This window comes from Nicotiana tabacum, chromosome 2, assembly GCF_000715075.1.
Source record: "Nicotiana tabacum cultivar K326 chromosome 2, ASM71507v2, whole genome shotgun sequence".
In the NCBI taxonomy this organism is placed as follows: domain Eukaryota; kingdom Viridiplantae; phylum Streptophyta; class Magnoliopsida; order Solanales; family Solanaceae; genus Nicotiana; species Nicotiana tabacum.
The window spans coordinates 42,441,274-42,463,059 of record NC_134081.1 but is presented as its reverse complement, the minus strand read 5'-3'; the positions used below and the strand labels follow the sequence as shown (position 1 = coordinate 42,463,059).

General features: G+C 38.2%; 1 pseudogene; it reads right to left on the bottom strand.

Moving 5' to 3' along the window:
* Positions 1–19,844: 19,844 nt before the first annotated feature.
* LOC142174261 (small nucleolar RNA R71) lies at positions 19,845–19,943 on the bottom strand (annotated as a pseudogene).
* Between the last annotated feature and the right edge of the window lie 1,843 nt (positions 19,944–21,786).

Genomic DNA, 21,786 nt, shown 5'->3' with positions numbered 1-21,786 from the left:
TGAAGAGTTAAAGAAGTTGTCGTGAATAGTCCAGAGCGTTGAGGGCGAATTGTTGAAGGTTGTTGAATAGTCCACAACAAAGAAGTTGTTGAAGGTTTGAATTACGAAGATTTGTGTATCCAGCCAGACGTGTAGCTACCGGAGGGCTACAAACCCCCTAAGTTTAAGATGTTCGATGGCACCAATGATCCCAAGGTGCATTTGAGGACTTACTATGATAAACTCATTGGAGTAGGCAAAACACTAGCAAATCTGTATGCATAATCTCAAGAAGAAGTCGACAGAGACCTTCCGTGAGTATGCTACCCGTTGGAGATCAGAGGCCGCCAAGGTGAGGCCGCCACTAGAAGAGGAACAAATGAATAAGTTTTTCGTCAAAACTCAGGATACATTGTACTATGAGATATTGATGGTTACAGAGAATCACAAGTTGTCCGACATCATCAAGTTGGGAGAAAGAATAGAGGAGGGCATCAAGAGCGGTATGGCTACCAACTTTGAAGCGCTGCAAGCTATCAACAAAGCCTTACAGTCTAGAGGCATCTCAAAGAAGAAGGAAGTGGGTGCCGTGATGGTAGCCCCAGGTCCTAGTGTTACACCCCATATTTTCGTACGTAGGAGTACGTCGTAAGTCAATTGATGAAAGCTCAAAAATAAAATCATCTTTGAAAAGCTTATAAAGTAAGTTAATCATGTTACCGTGGAGGTTACAAATATTTAAGATCATGAATACTAAGTACCAAGAGGGTTTGAAGGCTTAGAAACTAAACGAATTGAAGAAAATAAGTTTCGTCGAAAGTCGACAAGGTGGAATGTTATAACATGTACTTTTGGGGTAAGACTAGGGTACTTAACATTATAAGAAGGTTATTTTATGAGTTATTTTAGTAGTATGAAAGTCTTATGTTATGTTTTGAAGTCAAGCGAGTTGTGGAACTAAAGTTGGCAAAGGTCATCACAAGTTACATTCATAAATGTGCTAAAATATAGGTCAAATGTAGCTGAGCTTTTCTCAAAATATACTTGGAATTATGCAGTTATCTATCTACAAAATTGAATATCTATGAGTCTAGTTTCTAATGAATTTAGCCGTTTGTCGATATGACATCGCAATAGAGAGATATTCGCGTTTTTACGAGACAGCGCAAGTGGCTCTCATGGGACCCACAAAGTCGGTGTTAAACTCCAGCTTGTATTTAAGTCAATCCTAAGTCGTTTTAACTCATTTTTCTCGTCCAAAACAGTTCCTAAACCCTCCTAAATGCTCTCTCCAAGGGTTCCTCCATGATTCTAGTGTGAAAACCTAAGACAAAAACATGAATCCAACGCTAGAAATCTTGTGGTGCTTGGTAGATTGTAATTCTTCATCTTATTGTTGTTTTGGAGGGTTCTTCAAAGGTAAGTAACATCAGATTTTGTGTTGTTCTTTTTGATTAAGATAATAATCATACCCTCCTTCATATATATTATAGTTTCAAGGCGAAATAAAAGTGTTTACACACTAACTTGAACAAAAAAGTTGATTCAAGAAGAGAATACAACTCCTATAGTATTGTGGTGTGATTGAGGGTTGTTGTGAGCTACACTAGTTGGGTATTTCAAGTTGTATCTACTACCTAAGGTAAGTAAATCATGTTCTTTTTTGTGCTTAAGGTTAATCAGGTGTTGAGTGAAACTCTACAAGATAGTAATTGACATGGCATAAGGAATCATTATCTTTTGTTGTGGGCTGTGTTGAGGCTATATATATAGTTTGTTGTGGCTGGAAATTTTTATAAATAGCTTGATTATGTTATAGCTTCTATTGTTAATCTTATCTATGTGCTAATTAAGTTGATTGAAGAAGATAACATGAAAAATAAGAGATGGACGATAAAGGTTAAGGTGTTAGGCGTGTGGACTATATTTGAAGATTATTCTTATGATGTTTTGGGATGAAAATGATATGGTAAGCATAAGTATGATGTTATAGATATTATAGGCAGATTAATGGAAAAGGAATTGGATTCAAAAAATATTTTGTTAATCATAAATCGAGCTTGCTGGTCAAAATGGTTGTTGAAGTAATCAGAGAGCTTATTGTGAATTATATTGTTGTTGTTTGGGATGTTTAGTGACTTTGGTTAACACATAGGATGTAATACAAACATGGGAGGTGCTGTCCATTTTCTTGTAGAATATGGGTTCCCAAATATCAGAGTTACAACGCTTATATGATGACGATGAAGTCGATTTACTCATTGTAGACGTAAGAAGATCATATTGAGCTTGCTTGATGATTGGATAGAAGATTTCAAAGGTATGTTAAGGCACTTCTTTCTTTCTTTTGGCATGATCTAGAGTGAAATGAACGTAAACGATACGCTATTTCATAACGGATCTACTCCTAGCAACTAAGGTTGTCCATGTTGTTCTTTCCTTATAAAGTTATTTTAAGCATGTATGTATGATGCTTGAATTCTATTGAGGTTCATATTGATGGTATGATGTCCATAACATTAATAGAAGGTGAAACGACCATACGTCACTCTGAAGTTTTAGAACGTGATTCCATGAGTCCAGCATGCATTATATATTTGTATCTATTTTACTCTATCGAGCTGCACTATAGTCGGTCGGGTATGGCACCTATTGTGCAACCACTGATCAGTTGGGTTATATTGAGCTCCACGTGGCCGGGTACGATTCTACCGAGCCTTATGATGATCGGGTACATTTTTACCGAGTCCTATTCGAGACCGGGTACTATATGATGATTATGATGATGCCCACATAGGCGTATGTTTTTAAAATTGTATGTATATATTTATGTAACATGAATTTCATGCCAGTCGCCCTCAGAGGCACTCAGTTGTTACAGGTTGTATCTTTTCTACCTCTCTTTACATTACTGTTCTTATTAATGCTTTCCTACCTTACATACTCGGTACTTTATTCGTACTGACATCCCTTTTGCCGGGGGACACTACGTTTCATGCCTACAGGTCCCGATTGAAAGGTTGATAATCCTCCTAGTAGGCTATCAGCTTAGCAAAAGGTGTTGGTGCACTCCACTTGCTTCGGAGTTGCCTATTTGGTCAGTATGCTTTGGACATGTATTTATTGGTATGGCGGGGTCCTGTCCTGACCTTTATGACGTCTATGTACTCTTAGAGGCTTGTAGATAGATGTCATGTATATGGATACATACTTGTATGGCCTTGTCGGCCTATATTTTGAATGTCCAAATGATCATGTCGGCCTTATAGGACCGTATGTCACATGTATAAGTTTGTATATCATGTTGGGTTGTCATATGTCAAGTATTCTCTTATGTTTAGTTCTGGTTATCTCATGACGACCTTTCCGGCTCATTTACCTATGATAAGAAGGATATGTTACGTTGGTACTCGGTGAGTTGGGCAGTGGGTACCCTTTGCGGCCCTTCGGTTTGGGTCATGAAAAAAGTGGTATTAGAGCAGTTATGTCCTATGGAGTCTACAAGCCGTGTCTAGTAGAGTCTTGTTTATGGGTGTATTGTGCACCACACTTATAAGCCGGAGGCTACAAGGCATTTAGGATTGTCACTCTTTCTTCTTACTCTACATCATGTGGTAGAGCTCAACTGTAAGAATTCAAACTCCTAAATTCCATTTTATTTGTAATACAATGATACCTACGTCTAGAAAGACAGTTGGTAAGAGATTGAATGTGGTTGTGGAGGATTTTAGTCAGAGGAACTCGATTTTACATCATGCTTATGATGAGTAAATGTGAGGTCTTCAGCAGATCATGTGTGTACTAAGACGTGTAAGCTTCTTGATAAGGAGCCCTAAGGCACGAATATCTATCCACCCATATGGTTTAAAAAGCAACAAGAGAATCAGAAGGTAGATACAAGTTTCAACAAATAAAAGAAGCAAGGTAAAGAAGGATACGAGGTGCCCAGTTAGTGAAGATTATCAGCATTTACAATTCAGGCAAAGAAATATTAGTATTCTGAGTTACCTTCAACAATAACAAAGGTATGTACAATTGACCATGCCCATATCAGTTATTCCCTATGGGAGCTAACAGATATTGTTTAAGAAAAGGATGGGATGTTAGGATCCAGCTGGGGTTAGAGTAAACCAAAATGGTGGATGGATTGTTGGCGTTAGCTGATATTTTCTAAGGATATTGCAAACGTGTTAATAGTTCTCCTTGTGAGACACCCAGATGGTGCACTCTAGAGTAGCATAGTTAGATTATGAATACTAGAATGTTCCAAAAATTCAGAAGATAGGCACTCGAATCCTAGAAGGGATAAATATTTACCTTTGTATTGCTCCTATCCCTAGTAAAGAGAGAATGTTAGGCGACCCGAAGAGCTAGTGGATAGAGAAAGGGGAGTTAAAAGCGAAAGAATATTTTGTTGAAGTTTTCATAATAAGGTAATAGAGGAAAATATTAGAAGGAGAATAAGACAAGAGTAAATGAAGTATTATGAGTAAGATGTGATAAATGAATGATAACGGTAAATCAAAATATGATATGATGACAGAGTCTATAGTAAAGTGAAGGAAAAGACAAGAGGTGGCAGGTCTTGAGACAATAAAAGAGTATAGGCCAAAAGTCATATCCTCATTTCGAGAAATGAGTTGGTGACTCCAACGTGATTACCAGAACAAAAATTTAAACCCCCGGAGTAATAAAAATCAGCATGGGCTACTGAACAAGATAAAATGAACATGAATTAGGTACTGAACGATTTGATAATAGTCGGCATCGTAAGAATTTTAGAGATCGTGTTCCGGTAATAATATATGGACACAGAAGAATAACCTTTAAAGGTCATTCAGGAAGACGCTTCCCTAAAGCAAGCACTGTGAGCAGAGTTAAGCTTAAGGGACTGAGTGTGCTAGTTACACTAGGTGTCACCGTCGTGTGTAAGATATTCAATTATCCTTGGTACAGAAGGGTTATCACAAGGCGAGTAAGATGTTAGTGAAGATGTGAAAAGACGCCAAAGATGATGAGGTAACTATGGAATAGAAAAGGAAGAATTCGGTAAAAAGGCGAAAGGAATGAGATTGCATTTATTCAGACCCTACAGATATGTTACGACTCCAGAACATTATGCAAACACGACACTGTGGAGAGGTAGTAAGGGTTCCCGCACCAGATGTATTGATAAATAAGTGTGACTGAAAACTTGATACGTAAGGAACCAATACGAGAGGTAAGTTAAGACAAAGGAAATAACCCAAGAGAAATTACACAAAATACATATATGAGAATAGACCAGCGAGTAGTTAGTAGTTGATTCAAGAAGAGTCTAGTTATGGTGAGAAAACAAGATACATATAAATCAATAGATCATGGAAGATAAACGTAGTGAAACCCAACATATGGAATTCAGTCTCGCAGATATGATGACATCGTGATCCTTGAGAGATGTTCAGATAAGAGTTAGGATAGTTAAAGGTACCGTAAAGTGTTACGGGAAAAAAAGTACCACTGGGGAGATAGTCAAAATTTCAGTTCAGAAGCTACCCTACGAGCACAATGGTGCGAATGTAAGTAACTACGGATAATTATAGGCGAGTAAGAAAATCAAAAATTTTATCAGGTATACGATGTAATAAGCTCAGATCTTTACATGAGCCAAAAGGTCTCCATACGTACTACCACGAAAGACTAGCTTAGGAAATAAGGAAGAAGGCTTCAACCTAAGCATAGTGACCTAAAGAAGATATGGTCTTGTAACAAGAGTCTCACTACAACATTGTATACACTCCATAAGAAAGTGTCACCTATCGTGACAAATAAACGGTAAGTAAAAACCAAAAGTAATATTCGAGATCATATGGGCTGCATGGAATTCCAATATGTGTGGGCACTAAGATAAGCCAAGCATTCATTCAACAAGTGGCAGAACAACCAGGAAAAATAATTGCTTACATTTAAAGACAATTAAGAAGGCACAGAAGTAATTATTCGATCAATGACCCAGAGTTAGTTACGTTATGAATGCACTTAAGAATTCGGAGTGTTATCCATGCAGCATATATATTGATATTCAAACATCTATAGGAGACTCCGGTATAAGTTAAAAGAACGAATTGAGTCCACGTCACAGACAAAGGCTTGAACTGTTAGAAGGCTATATCATAGATGTTCCATAGCGTCCACGAAAGACTAAACTAATAACTAATACCCTGAGCCGTAGATCAGGAGATAGCTTAAGCCTACTTAAAGGCTGATAGAGAAGAGTAAACTAAAGAGTTACATCAAATAAGTGAATTAGAATCTGATTATTAGACCCAGATAATTATAAACATTATGATTCTGAATATTGTAGAGGTACAAAAGAGATAGTACAACGGCCATATTCTATAATGGCTCTACGATAAATCTAGTTAGAAAAGTACCTGCCTCATAAGAAGTCAGTATGAAGCTTCTGCCGGATTGTGTATGCACATGAGGTGCAAGTATTATAATAGAGCCTTAAGGTGTGGATGTGAATTCCACCGATGTGGAAGGGAGGTTATGAAAGAGATAGAAGATATGATGCAAGATTTAAAGGTAAGTAAGGTAAAGGTGAAGAAGGTAAGAGATGCCCAAGTACAGAAGGTTGTGAATAGTGTATACCTCAGATAGAGGGCTAGAAGCATTGTAATTCAGTATCCAGAAATGATAGTAGTACCGTCAGTAGCAAATCTTCCACCCTATGGTTTCCAGGTACCGAGAGGTCTAGTTAAGAGAGTAAAGAAGAGTTAGAGACGACATGATGTCTCGCTTGAGGTTCCAGAATAATATAAGGAAATATATTGTACTAGCAAGTTAAAGGAAGGTTGCAAGTAGTATAAATAGATATATGTAGGTTGGAAGGTAAAGTATGGTAGAGCGACAAGGTTTTAGGTAGACAGGAGAAAGGATAAGAAAAGGTGAGTGAGAAGGTGACGAGAATAGGTAAGTCCTCGGGATTAAACCCATCACAACAAGAGAGCTGATAGTTTCCGTAAGTTATAAAAAGCTCAGTATAACCTAAATGAACTCAGAGGAGTTTAAGACTAGGAGCATTTAGAAGAGATAAATGTTGCCCTAGTGGTAGAATAAGGGTGTAATTGCAATAGATTATAGGATGACGTTTAGGCCTTTGATTGGGTAATGATTCAAAGAAAAGGGATTTCATGAATTGTACATGATTGAAATACCCCCATAAGGTGAATCACATTGGGATGCTACGAAATACGGTTATTGAAGTATAGTATTGTCCCTAAGTGGATAAGGCAAATAACTCCAGATGTTCCCAGAAGAGACGTGAGCCCTAGTGATAATATATTACATAAGAGGTTTCAAGTTATCAGTGGTAGATTATAGATCAACATTAAGGTGAATCAAAAGTATGAGATGGGATTAGGCTATCATTCTTAAGATGAACAGTAATGAGGAAGCATTAAGGGACTTAGATTTATACATATAGGACAAGCAGCGAGAGAGTAACCTAGAGTTGGGTAGCAGACCTTGGTAATAATAAACCTAAGTAAGTGTTATGGTATAGTATAAGCTACCTAGATATAGTAAAGCCAAAAGCATAGCTAACCGAGGCTATGAAACAAGATATAGCAATAGTCGTAAGTTCGACAAGTACCGAACGAAGAACTTCAGTACACTTATAGGTGCCCAGAGAGACAGCTTGTTAAAGTTATATATATGTTCCCAAAGTGAGGCCTAGAGATTGGCTAAAAGCTAGAGGAAAAAGGAGAGAAGTGCCGCATAGGCGCACATACAAGGACAAAGTTGTACAGGCTGTATGACAGAAGGTCACAATAGTTACGAGATTGGAGGAATTCCGACAACAAGTCGTGGTGTGAGAAAGAAGCCTAAAGGGGTGAATGCCCTGACCTTTGGATTTATTCACAGAACAGTTGCCCAGATAGAAAGGACAGTATTAAGATATTCATAAGAGCTATGGGTTATGAGACTGATAAGCGCATCATTCAACATTCGAGGACGAATGTTCCAAAGGGGGGAATGATCTTACACCCCATGTTTTTGTACGTAAGAGTACATCGTAAGTCAGTTGATGTAAGCTCAGAAATTAAATCATCTTTGAAAAGTTTATAAAGTAAGTTAATCATGTTACCGTGGAGGTTACAAATATTTGATATCATGAATACCAAGTACCAAGAGGGTTGGAAGGCTTAGAAACTAAATGAATTGAAGAAAATAAGTTTTGTCAAAAGTCGACAAGTTTGAATGTTATAATATATACTTTTGAGGTGAGATTAGGGTGCTTAACATTATAAGCAGGTTATGTTATGAGTTATTTTAGTCGTATGATAGTCTTGTTTTATGTTTTAATTCAAGCGAGTTGTGGAACTAAAGTTGGCAAAGGTCATCACAAGTTACATTCATAAATGTGCTAAAATATAGGTCAAATGTAGCTAAGCTTTTCTCAAAATATAGTTGGCATTACGGGGTTCTCTACCTACCAAATCCAAGATCTACGAGTCTAGTTTCTAACGCATTTATTCGTTTGTCAATACAACATTGGAGTAGAGAGATATTCGCGTTTTTGCAAGACAACGCAAGCAGCTCCCATGGGACCCACAAAGTCGGTGTAAAACTCCAGCTTGTATTTAAGTCAATTCTAAGTCATTGTAACTCATTTTTCTTGTCCAAAACAGTTCCTAAACCCTCCCAAATGTTCTCCATGTGTTCCTACGTGGTGCTTGCTAGATCATAGTTTTTCATATTGTGGCTATTTTGGAGGGTTCTTCATAAGTAAGTAACCTCAGATTTCGTATTTTTCAAGTTGATTAAGATAATAATCAGACCCCCCGTCATATATATTAGAGTTTCAAGGCAAAATACAAGTGTTTACACACCAACTTAAACACAAAATTTGATTCAAGAAGAGAATACAACTCCTATAGTGTTGTGGTGTGATTGGGGGGTTGTTTTGAGCTACACAAGCTGGGGATTTCAAGTTGTATCTACTACCTAAGGTAAGTAAATCGTGTTCTTTTTTGTGCTTAAGGTTAATCATGAGTTGGTTTAGTTGTTTGAGTGAAACTCTACAAGATAGTAATTGACATGGCATAAGGAATCACTATCTTTTTTTGTGGGCTGTGTTGAGGCTATATATATAGTTTGTTGCGGCTGGAAATTTTTATAAATAGCTTGATTATGTTATGGGTTCTGTTATTAAGCTTATCTATCTGCTAATAAAGTTGATTGAAGAAGATAACATGAAAATTCAGAGGTGGTCGATAAAGGTTAAGGTGCTAGGCGTATGGACTATATTTGAAGAGTATTCTTATGATGTTTTGGACTGAAAATGATATGGTAAGCATAAGTATGATGTTATAGATGTTGTAGGTAGATTAATAGAAAATAAATTGAATTCAAACCATATTTTATTAATCGTAAATAGAGTTTGCTGCTCAAAATGGCTGTTGAAGTAATCAGAGAGCTTATTATGAATTATATTGTTGTTGTTTGGGTTGTTTGGTGACTTTTGGTAACATATGGGATGTAGTACAAATAGGGGAGGTGCTGTCCTTTTTTTGTAGAATATTGGTTTCTTAATATGAGAGTTACAACGCTTATATGATGACGACGAAGTCGGTTTACTCATTGTAGGCGGAAAAAGATCATATTGTGCTTGCTTGACGATTGGATAGAAGATTTCAAAGGTATGTTAAGGCACTTCCTTCTTTCTTTTGACATGATCTAGAGTGAAATGAACATAAACGATACGCTATTTCATAACGGACCTACTCCTACAAACTAAGGTTGCCTATGTTGTTCTTTCCTTATAAAGTTATTCTAAGCATGTATGTATGATGATTCAATTCTATTGAGGTTCATATTTATGGTATGATGTCCATAATATTAATAGAAGGTGCAACGACCATACGTCACTCTGAAAGTTTTAGAACGTAATTCCATGAGTCCAGCATGCATTATATATTTTTATCTATTTTACTCTATCGAGCCGCACTATAGTCGGTCGGGTATGACACCTATTGTGCAACCACTAATAAGTTGGATTTTACCGAGCTCCACATGGCTGGGTATGATTCTATCGAGCCTTATGATGATCGGGTACATTTTTACCGAGTCCTCTTCGAGACCGGGTACTATATGATGATGATGATGCCCACATAGGGGTATGTTTTTAAAATTATATGTATATATTTATGTAACATGCATTTCATGTCAGTCGCCCTCAGAGGCACTCAGATGTTACAGGTTGTATCTTCTCTACCTCTCTTTATATTACTGTTCTTATTTATGCTTTCCTACCTTACATACTCGGTACTTTATTAATACTGACATCCCTTTTGCCAGGGGACGCTGCGTTTCATGCCGGCAGGTCCCGATTGACAGGTTGGCAGTCCTCCTAGTAGGCTATCAGCTCAGCGGAAGGTGTTGGTGTACTCCACTTGCTACGGAGTTGCCTATTTGGTCAGTATGCTTTGGACATGTATTGATTGGTATGACGGGGTCCTGTACTGACATTTATGATGTTTATGTACTCCTAGAGGCTTGTAGACAAATGTCATGTATATGGATACTTATTGTATGGCCTTGTCGGCCTATGTTTTGTGTGTCCAAATGATCATGTCAGCCTTATAGGTCTGTATGTCACATGTATAAGTTTGTATATCATGTTGGGTCGTCATATATCGAGTATTCTCTTATGTTTAGTTCTTCTTATCTCATGATGAGCTTTTCGGCTCATTTACCCATGATAGTATGATAAGAAGGATACGTTACATTGGTACTCGGTTGAGTTAGGCACCGAGTGCCCGTTGCGGCCCTTCGATTTGTGTCATGACACTAAGTCTCCCCTCACCTATCAAACACCTCCACCAGCATACTAACCCTCGCCTCCAAAATACCACTACCCTATCACTACCTACCACACTTACCCCATGCAGGAGGTGAACTGGAAAGTGGTTGTGCATAATGGGCAACCTGAGACCTCAGAATAGTAGGAGCACTGCAATTAGCTGGAACTGCTGAATGAAATGGGCGGCTCACATACCCCCTTCTATGATGGGCTGAAACTGCAGCGTTGGCACCACTAAATCCTCCTGAACTTCGAAGCCTCTTGGCCTCCCTGTCCTCCCTCTCTCAGACCCGCATACCCTCCATCCTCCGAGCAATCTCTACAACCTGCTAAAGAGGAGTATCCATCTCCAACTCCCGAGCCATACTGAACATAAGACCATAACTGAACCCCTCGATTAATCTGCGGGCATGCTCTCTGACTGTAAAAACCAATGCATGTGCATGTCAAGACAACTCACCGAATCTGATGGCATACTCTAACACTGACATAGTCCCATAATGCAGCTGCTCAAACTCTGTGTGTTATGCATCACGGAGGGTCTGGGGAACAAACTCTCTCTAAAACATATCTGAAAACTTAGTCCAAGTGAGTGTGGCTGCATCAGCTAGCCTACCTTCCTCGTAATCATATCACCATCGATATGATGCTCCTGATAGCTGAAATGTAGTAAAAGCAACTCCGCTCATTTCCACAATACCCATGGTGCGAAGAATGCGGTGACACCTCTCTAGAAAATCCTGTGCATCATCAATAACTGCGCCACTGAAGGTAGGAGGATCATACTGCTTGATCCTCTCAAGTATCCTCTACTCCGTCTCATATGCCTCTAGCCTGACCTCAGGCTGAACCAAAATAACAGATTGTGCTGGAAAAGCTCCCGAAACCTGATCAACATGGACCCGCTGCTCCAATGTAGTTGGAGCAACCGGGATCAATCCCGCCTAAGCTAAAGTACCAAAAATGCTCAAGAAGTGTGCTAGGTTATCATGGTGTCCTAGTGTAACAACAGGCACCTTGGGTGCCTGTCTTCTAACTAGAGTTGTTGGTGGCTCCTCTTCGCTACTTGGGTAGGTGCTCTAGCTGCCACAAGTGCCCCTCCTCGGTCTCTACCCCGGCCCCGACTTCTCGCGGCTCTAGCAGGGGCGTGGGTGTCTGATCATATGATCAAACAGTACGTGTCCTCACCATCTATGAGAGAATAGAAAGACAAAGGATCATATTTTGAAATCAACAAATTGGAATGACAAGGAATCAAAGAAGTGGAATTTTCCTAATAGTTCCACAGCCTCTTGAAGATAAGTATAGAGGTTTCCGTACCGATCCACAAGACTCTACTTAACCTGCTTATGACTTGTCACACCTATGAACCTAGCTCTAATACCAACTTCTCACGATCCCAAAGTCCCACTGTAGAATGCCGTGATGGTACCTAGTCTCTAAGACTAGGTAAGCCTAACATACAAGAGAATTTAACAGAAATAATGACTAAGAATATTAAACTAACTGATAAATCTCCTGATATCTTTAATATTGAATAAAAATCACAAAATTTTCCTAAAACTGGTGAAACTGAGTCATAAGCTCCAAGAAGTACACTAGAAGTCTCAAATTACAATACTGTTTGATGTGAAAATAAATAGTAGAAAAGACCGAAGTAGAAGGTGACTCTGAGACATGTGGGCGTCAGGCAGGTATACCTTGAAGTCTCTGAAATATCAAATACAATCACTAGCATCCGGCACGAGCTGAGGTACCTGGATCTGCACAAAAATGTCCAAAAGCATAGAATGAGCACACCATCTAGTAAGTATCAAGTCTAAGCTCAGTAGAGAAATGATGAGGCCAGGTCAAGACACCTACTAGACAAAAGAAATCTAAATAGAATATGATATAATCTAATAATGGAAAGCAAAGAAATAAATGACAACAAAGCAGAAAAATGATGTAAGACTAACAATGGATATTCAAGAAATAAAGGACAACAAGAATAAGCATATGATAAGAACAACAAGTAATCAAATACAAGTAAACAATAAAGGAATAACAATAATTGTTCAATCAAGAAGCCTTTTCAACATAGAATGTACAACAAGAATCACAACCGAGGCACTACACCTCATATCCACATTTCACAATTTACAATCACAATCTTCCTTATATCGCCGTGTGAGCCTTGCATTTATATATTTAAAATAATTTTTCCCGAAATTGCTACACGTGCTTTAGACCATTTATCTCACTGAAAGGCTTCAAGTAGTTCCCTTACTAGTAACACATCAATCCCACCTTATCTCGTCGCATGCACATCAATCCCTATCCTTATACTGCTGCATGCATATCAATATCACAACACAATAATCAACTCGCACCACACATGCCCATATGCCACAACATTGTCAAAATCAACAAAACCAATGTTACCACAACACATAGCCCATGGCTCAACCATAATTTGTACAAAAATCTCAATAACAATAAAATGAATGAGGAATAACTCAACAAGGAAGGATATCTCAATAATCAACAACTTCAACCGCAATGTATTAATAACTTTCACAACTACAACTTCAATAACTCAACTATGAAGGTATCCCATGAAATGACAACTTCAAATTCAACTTCATAACATAAGCTCAACAATGAAAGAGATAGCACAAAATAGCAACTACATAGAAATGCATGAGAATAACTCAACAACGAAGAGATATCATGTAATAACAACTTCAAATAAGGATAAATCAACAATAAAAGCGATAACATGTAATGAAAACTTCAAATAAGAATAACTCAACAATAAAAGAGGTAACATGACAACAAAAGAGGTAACAACTTAAATTAAAGCATATAAGTGTAAAATTCACAATAAAAGATATAACATGATATGAAAAATTCAATTAAATGCATGAAAGAAGCCTAAGAGTCTAAACCGGTCAAATGCCACATATAAGCCCATGTAAACACTCGTCACCGCGTGTACACGTCTTCGACATAATTCAAATAATACAATCAACCCAAATCCTAACGGGTAGGTCTCCCACACAAAGTTAGGCAAGATAATTACCTCAAATAAGCTAAATCAATCCACTAATAAACCCTTCCCGCACAAATCTGTCGGCTCGAATCTAGCCAACATAACTTAATACAATAAATACAAGTCATATGAAGCAATTTCGGATAATTAAGTTTCAATCTTTAATGAAAATCAAAAGTCAACTCAAAAGGTCAACCCCGAGCTCGCACCTCAGAACCTGACCAAACTTATAAATTCCTAACGCCTATTCTGGTACAAGTCTAACTATACAAAAACCATCAAATTTCGAACTCAAATTGACCCTCAAATCTTCAATTTACGGTTTAGAAACGTTTTTACAAAAAATTCCAATTTCTCTGTTTCAAATCACTAATTAAATGATAAAAATAAAGATGGAATCATAAATATTGAAAAACATTGAATAAAAAATACTTACCCTGATCCAAATCGTGAAAATTCCCTCCAAAATTGCCCAAACCCGAGCTCTCTAACTCAAAATGGAGTAAATGAAAAATAAAACTCGATCCAGCCTATTTCTGCCTAAGCATTAGCATATGCGGGCTAACTGTCGCATCTGCGGAAAATTCATCGCAGATGCGGCTTCCACATATAGCCCAGTACTTCCACTACTACAGGCAAAAGGGCGGACTTGTGCTCTCGCTTCTGTGCGAAAATCACCGTACTTGCAGTTCCTTGCCAACAGCTCAAAATCTGCATCTGCGGAGCACTTCCTGCTTCTGCGATTGCGCACCTACGCACCCCTATCCTCTACTACGGACACAGCTCACCTAGCTCAAACTCCTATATGCGGCCAACTAGCCGCTTCTGCGGTGCCGCACCTGTAGCCCAACTATCGCTGGTGCGAATGCACCAGCTCTCAGCAGGCTTCAACAATCCTCCAAATCTCCAATTGGTCTGAACTCAACTCGAAATACACTTGGGGCCCCCAGGACCCCGTCTGAACATACCATCAAGTCCCAAAAAATAACATGAACCTACTCGAAGCCTTAAATCACACCAAACAACATCAAAACTACGAATCGCACCTCAATTCAAGACTAATGAACTAATGAACATTTCCAAACTCAAAATATGCGCCGAACAAGCCTAAACAACTCCGAATGACCTCAAATTTTGCATGCAAGTCCCAAAAGATACAACATATATATATACCAACTCCCGGAATCACAATCCGAACCCGTTATCGATAAAGTCACCCCTCTGTCAAACCTTCCAAACCTTCAACTTTTCAAATTTCACCAAAACGCATCAAATCAACCTACGGACCTCCGTACCAAGATCTGGATATACACGTAAGTCCAAAATCACCATAAGAAGCTATTGGAACCATCAAAACTCCATTTTGGAGTCATCTTCAGTCACGTTAAACTCCGGTTAACTCTTACAGCTAAGGCATTCAACCAAGGGACTAAGTGTCCCAAATCAATTCAAAACTCACCCAAAACAAACCAATCACCCCGGCAAGTCGCGTAGCCATAAATAAACATAGAAGAGACACTAAATAGGAGAATGGAGCTACAATACTCAAAATGACTGGTCGGGTCATTATACTCTCTCTCTCTCTCCCTCTCTATCTCTATCTCTCTATCTATCTATCTCTCTCAAACCTTCTTTTTATAGCCAAAATGGTTATGTAGGCATGGTTCATAGCCTATGTATGGAGGCTGGAGGCCTCGCCTTTTTGATGAGCAAATTTGTTGAAATGGCTACGGAACGTCGCTGTCACGACCCAATTTAGGATCACGACCGGCACTTAGGAGCAAGTGCCCCTATTTTAGGACTGTCTAACATAATTCCTGTCTCATAAATAAACAATAACCAACTAACCAAAAATAAGTTTTCACCAATATTACCAACCTTTTCAACATAATAAAACTAAATCCATCTCAAAAAGGCAGAATGAAAGTGTAATACTAGTAACTAGTCCATATTAACAAATGAATAATCATGACACTAATAAAATAACTATGGAGCATATCTAAGAGTTCAAAGGAAAAGACTATAGCAAATAAATAAAAATATTTGCCCACGCGAACGAGTGCGGGGCTCACTAGGAACTATCAACTCGTGTACTATAATTAACGAAATCCTCGCTCGCGTCAATTGTTGTCTCTATAAAAATAAATAGTGGTGAGTGAGTCGCTAACTCAGTGACTAGGAACATTAAACCACAATAGTTTTTAATTGGGGACATATCAGAAAAAATGCTATTATATTAAACAGAAAATATCTTAAGAATGCCCTTTCAGAAACAATAAACAATAGTCAGTCTCATCATGTATTTTTTGTAACAGAAATCAATTTAACAATTCAGTAATAAACTTGGTAAGCACTATCTCATATCGAATATTTATGTTTGGGAGGTTTTCAGGAAAGAATCATGTAATTATCTCAAATAACTATTTCGGTAACATAGTCATATTAACAATTATGTGCAAATCATGCAAGTTATGAAAATACAAATTGTGGTAAGGTTACTACTCACCTCTTGATGCCTACTAGCCAAAGATCGACTTCTATCAATCCTAACGCCCAATTTGTGTGGAATCTATAAATCAATATAAGATTGGTGTTACTACCCATAATGTCATGACCCAATTTCCACTATAGCCTGTGATGACACCCAACGTCGCCGCTAGGCAAGCCAACGCAGAACTACCCATTCAATTGCTCATTTGAATATTTTTAAAATCCTTGATTTTTGTTTAGTAAATAAACAAATAGTAAGTGAGCGTAGTAATATAAAGCATAATCTAAACATGAAAGTAAGATAGTGAATTCAGTAATCAAAACCCATGAGTGTCTACTGGAATTACCAAAACTCGGCGTCACAAGTGCATGAGCATCTAGTAGAATATAATAAACTCTCTAAGAACTATTGTCCGATACAGAATAGATAGAAATGATAAAAAAAACATAGCAAGAGAAGACTCTGGGTGCTGCAGAATGGAGCATGAGAAGCAGCTCACCACTAGGCCTCCGGGTAATGCCGATGCGTGACCAGACGAACTCCGGATGCACCTGCCTCAGATCCTGCACAATATGTGCAGAAGTGTAGCGTGAGTACGTAAACAACGTGTACCCTGTAAGTATCTAGTCTAACCTCGAAGAAATAGTGACAAGGGGTCGACATCGACACCTACTACTGGGCAATATACATAATGTACAAAAATATTTAATAGGCATGAAATACAACATCAATAATGGGATAAGAGGCAATAATTAAATGATTATTTGACAAAATAACAATTAAAAATCCCCATATATTACATGCTAATCTGAACAAGTAAGGTCCCAACATGTATTTATAAATTCTCAAGTCATGAAAGACATATCAAGTATAATCGGACTCCGAGTGACAACACGCACGAGTCATGCCGAGGTCGTACGGACCAATCCATAATAATTATATACATACACTACTGAGGTCGTACAGCCCGATCCATGGATGCATCCCAGAATATATATAAATATTGTAGAGGCGTTCGGCCCGATCCACAGGAATAGGGAAACTCTTCGAATTACGAATTTTGTATTTACAACTCCAAGGTAAGCCCATAAAAGAATATGATTTCCTTAAATAATTAAACATTCCGACAAATCTTTAAGTAATGAAGCTCAATTTAACATAATATTTAACCAAGTTTTTACTTATTAATACAGAAAATTAAACTATCAAGTTGATTTCAAATAGTGAAAGTAATAGCATAATAAAAGCCTATGTCTACCCGGACATAACATGAATTTAGCTACGCACGGACCCTCATCACTTCGTGCGTACGTAACACCCACAAATAGTAGCAAATAACAATTTAAATACCTATGGGATTAATTCCCTCTTACAAGATTAGGCAAGAGACTTAGTGATGGTAGGCTATAATTGTGTATTTTAGTTGCTTATTGCACTCAAATTCACTGCACTTGTTTTGAGCTTTAATTGGTAGTGTTTTGTATTTATTGTGTGTTTTATGCCTTGTAGGAGTGGTTTTGAGTGATGTAGATGTTATGGAATGAATTCGAACTAATTGGAGATTTGAAGTCTAAGTAAAATCCCAAAGGATCAAGTCTGGATCGTGTTTGGGGGTCGAGGACCAATTCTGGATGTCAAAAAGCAAGATTCCATCTGTACTTTGAGAAATATTGCTTGCCGCGATGCGTGGGGAGGCGTGTGGTGCACCGTGGCTATACAAAAGCTTATTCCTGATAGATGTTGAGCTCTCTAGATTTCTCCACTAATGTCCTGCATGGCGCATCGCCCCATGCGGCGCGCCTGTGCAATGTTTGCATAGTGAAAATCCTATTTCGGCTAGGAAAATGTGATTTCATCTGGGCCCGACCCTACTTGGTATAAATACATGAAAAAGCATTATTTACTAGACTTTGGACATAGATTCAACATAATGAGGCTAAGTAGGAGTTGGAAGAACACGAGCACAAGGATTTCATCATTCCTTCCTCACTCACGACCCGAGTTTGGATTGAATTTATGTTTTCCTATACTTTAATTTTAATTGTGATGAATTACTCCATATCTATGGAGTAGTTCCCCTTTAGGGTTTGATGGATTTGGTGTATTGATGATTGTTTTTGGATTATAACTCTAGTTTTATGCATTGAAGCGTGTTTGGATGATTTAATTGTTTCATCTATATTCACTAGTTCATGTATTCGAGAGAGGCATAACTTGTGATATCCTTGAATTATATTGTTGGTTGAGTTCATTAATTCTTCTTAGTATTCGGAAGAGGCTAGTTGAATCATTGATTAAGCCTACTTAGGAGAATAATTGAAAGAGGTTTTCCTAAAGACCAATCCACTATGCATTCTTGCATATCTTCACGTGCTTAAATTAGTTCATCTTTTGAGGTTGAAACTTAATCGAGAGAGGAGTTTTTGTTGAACTTTTGAACTAATAATTGAGTGAATTCGAGAGACTCATTTAAATATTAGAAGTGAATTAAATCTTACACCTATCCTATCAATCCATATTTCCTCCCACTGATAACTTCCTTGCTTATCCTTGTTTCAATTGTCATTAGTCAATAGCTTTAGATCTTAGTTAATTTTAATTAGAAATCATATAAATCTCAATTGTTGATCATCCTGAATAACAATCAAGCTACAAACTACAAGAATACCATTTAAATCCAATCTTTGTGGATACGATATTATACTATACTATATTTGATTAGCGAGCATAATTTAAGTGTGTGTTTTGCGCTAGTCAAATTTTGGCGTCGTTGCAGGGGATTGGCAATCAACAGTGTGTTGAAATAGTTTGTAGTGCTAATTCAGGAATTTTTTCTTTTTATTTTTATTTTTCTCTTTTTACGTTTGGTTTTGTTTTGACTGTGCATAGGTTACAGGTTAAGATTGATGCATGACTCGAACTTCTGTGAAGGAAGTACTACCATACGAGTCATAAATTTAAAAACAATTGCGACAGCTGAGGAAGGAAATAAATCTCACTGAGACAACAAAAAAGGTTGTGCCATCATCAACCAAAGAACTTATGGCTGGAAACGGTGAAGATAATGTAGATTTAGCTGCGAGAGAAGCAGCCCAAAGACGAGAACAAGCTGCACGGGACGCTGAGGAATCAGCTATTAGAGATGCACAAATTATCTACGAAGAAGGGAGTGGTCGGAAAATTGCTCAAAATCAACCCTTGGCTGCAGACCAGTTAGGAAATATAGCTCTCGGTCCTGGGAGACCACTTGGTGATTATGCTAGACCGGTCTACAATCAAGGTTTATCGAGTGTCAAACCACCTATAATTGCAGCAAATAACTTTGAGTTGAAGCAAGGGTTGCTTCAAGCTCTTCAGAATTGCTATGTATTTAGAGGGAAGCCAAACGAAGATCTAAACACTCATCTAATAGACTTTGAGGAGATTATGAATACCTTTCAACACACTCCAAAAAATGCCTTGATAAATATTTCTCCTCAGCTAAGACGGGCAAGTTTAGAAGAGAAATTCATAACTTCTGCCAGAAAGATAATGAAACTGTTTTTGAAGCATGGGAGAGGTTTAAGGAGATTGTTAGAAAGTGTCAACATATAGGAATTGATCTCTGGATGCAACTCCAGGACTTTTGGGATGGATTGACACCGACCTCGCGTAGAACATTAAGCAATGCAGCTGGAGGCCCATTGATGAAGAAGACTCTAAAGGAGATAGTTACAATTCTTAATGAGTTATCAGAAGATGCAAATTAGTGGCCCTCTGAGAATGCTGAAAGAAGAAGATCGACTGGTGTTCACCAGGTTGATGCTAACACATCTGTGCAGGTACTGCTTGATGCTATGGCTAAAGAAATACGAAATCTGACCTTGGCCTCGATACAAAATGATCCTCACGCAGATTGTGATTTATGTGGAAGAGGACACCCTACTCATGAGTGTCAAGCCTCAACTGAGGAAGTGAATGCTATGGGAAATTATAACTTTAATGCAATGGGTCAGAAGCACCCCGATTTTTCATGGAGTGCATCCGGGGGTACCGCCAATGCATGGCAATAAAATAACCCCAAATTCCAGGGACAAAGAGCTCCTGGTTTTTTGAATCAGCAGAGGTAGCAGTTTCAGCCACAACAGCCCAATCAGCCAGGCCTAGAAGATCTCATAAAGGCTTTTATTGGGAAAACCGATGAAAGATTTGCAATACAAGGGGCAGCAATTTAAAATTATAGAAGCAACTGGGACAGATTGCAACAATTTTATCTGAGAGGGTCCCAGGCACTCTCCCCACTGATATAGAAAAGAATCCCAAAGAAATGGTGAATGTTGTGACCTTGAGAAGTGGGCAAGTATTGAAAGATCTCACCCCGATCTAAAACGATGTGATACTTGCAAAAGAAAGTGGGGAGTAGCTAAACATAATTATGACAAGAAAAAGAAAGGTCCGATAAAATTTGAGAAAAAGAAGAAGGAAGAAAAATCGAGAAGGGAGGAACCTGAGGGGGGCGAGCATATGCCTGCGCTACCTTTCCCTCAAAAGATATATAGAAAAAAGCTAGACAAGCAATTTGAGAGACTTCTGGACATGCTGAAACAGGTTCATGTGAACTTACCATTCATAGAAGTGCTCTCACAAATGCCTTCTTATGCTAAATTCTTGAAGGAGATCCTTACGAAGAAGAGGAAAATAGAGAAGACCTCAGTGGTCAAGCTCACAGAGCATTGCAGTGCAATATTATAAAATAAACTCCCACAGAAGTGTGAAAATCCAGGGAGTTTTACTATACCTTGCTCATTAAGAACTATGTATTTTGATAAGTCTTTATGTGATTCTGGTACCTCAATTAATCTAATGTCGCTATCTATTTATACAAAACTGGATAAGGAGATTGGAGAGATAAGGTGTGCACCAATATCGTTGCAGCTGGCAGACCAAACGACTTTAATACCCGAGGGGATAGTGGAAGTTGTGTTAGTTCGGGTGAATAAGTTCGTATTTTCTGTGGATTTTATAGTGGTGAATATGGAGGAAAACAAAGAGGTCACCCTCATCATAGGGAGACCATTCTTAGCAACAGGAAGAGCATTTTAAACATACATGAGAGGAAACTCATGCTTAGAGTGGGTGAGGAAATTATGACTTTCAAGATAGATGTAGAAAAGGGGATGCAAAAAGGAAAACTAGTTGCAAGAGTTAAGTGGAAAGTGAATGGCTCGAAAGAGAAAGCTGCACTGAGTGAGAAAGATAAGTGTGGGGTGTACCCCAAAAAGGATGAAAGAAGTTGTCTGCACGGATGTGCGCATTAGTTCGGGCACGAGGAATGGAGCCCGACTTCAACTCAGACCCCGACTAGATATTCAGGAAAATTTTCTTTATCTTATGCTTTTTAATTGTGTGTCATGGGTACATGTCACAACTTAAAGTATGGGGTGGGGGATATTT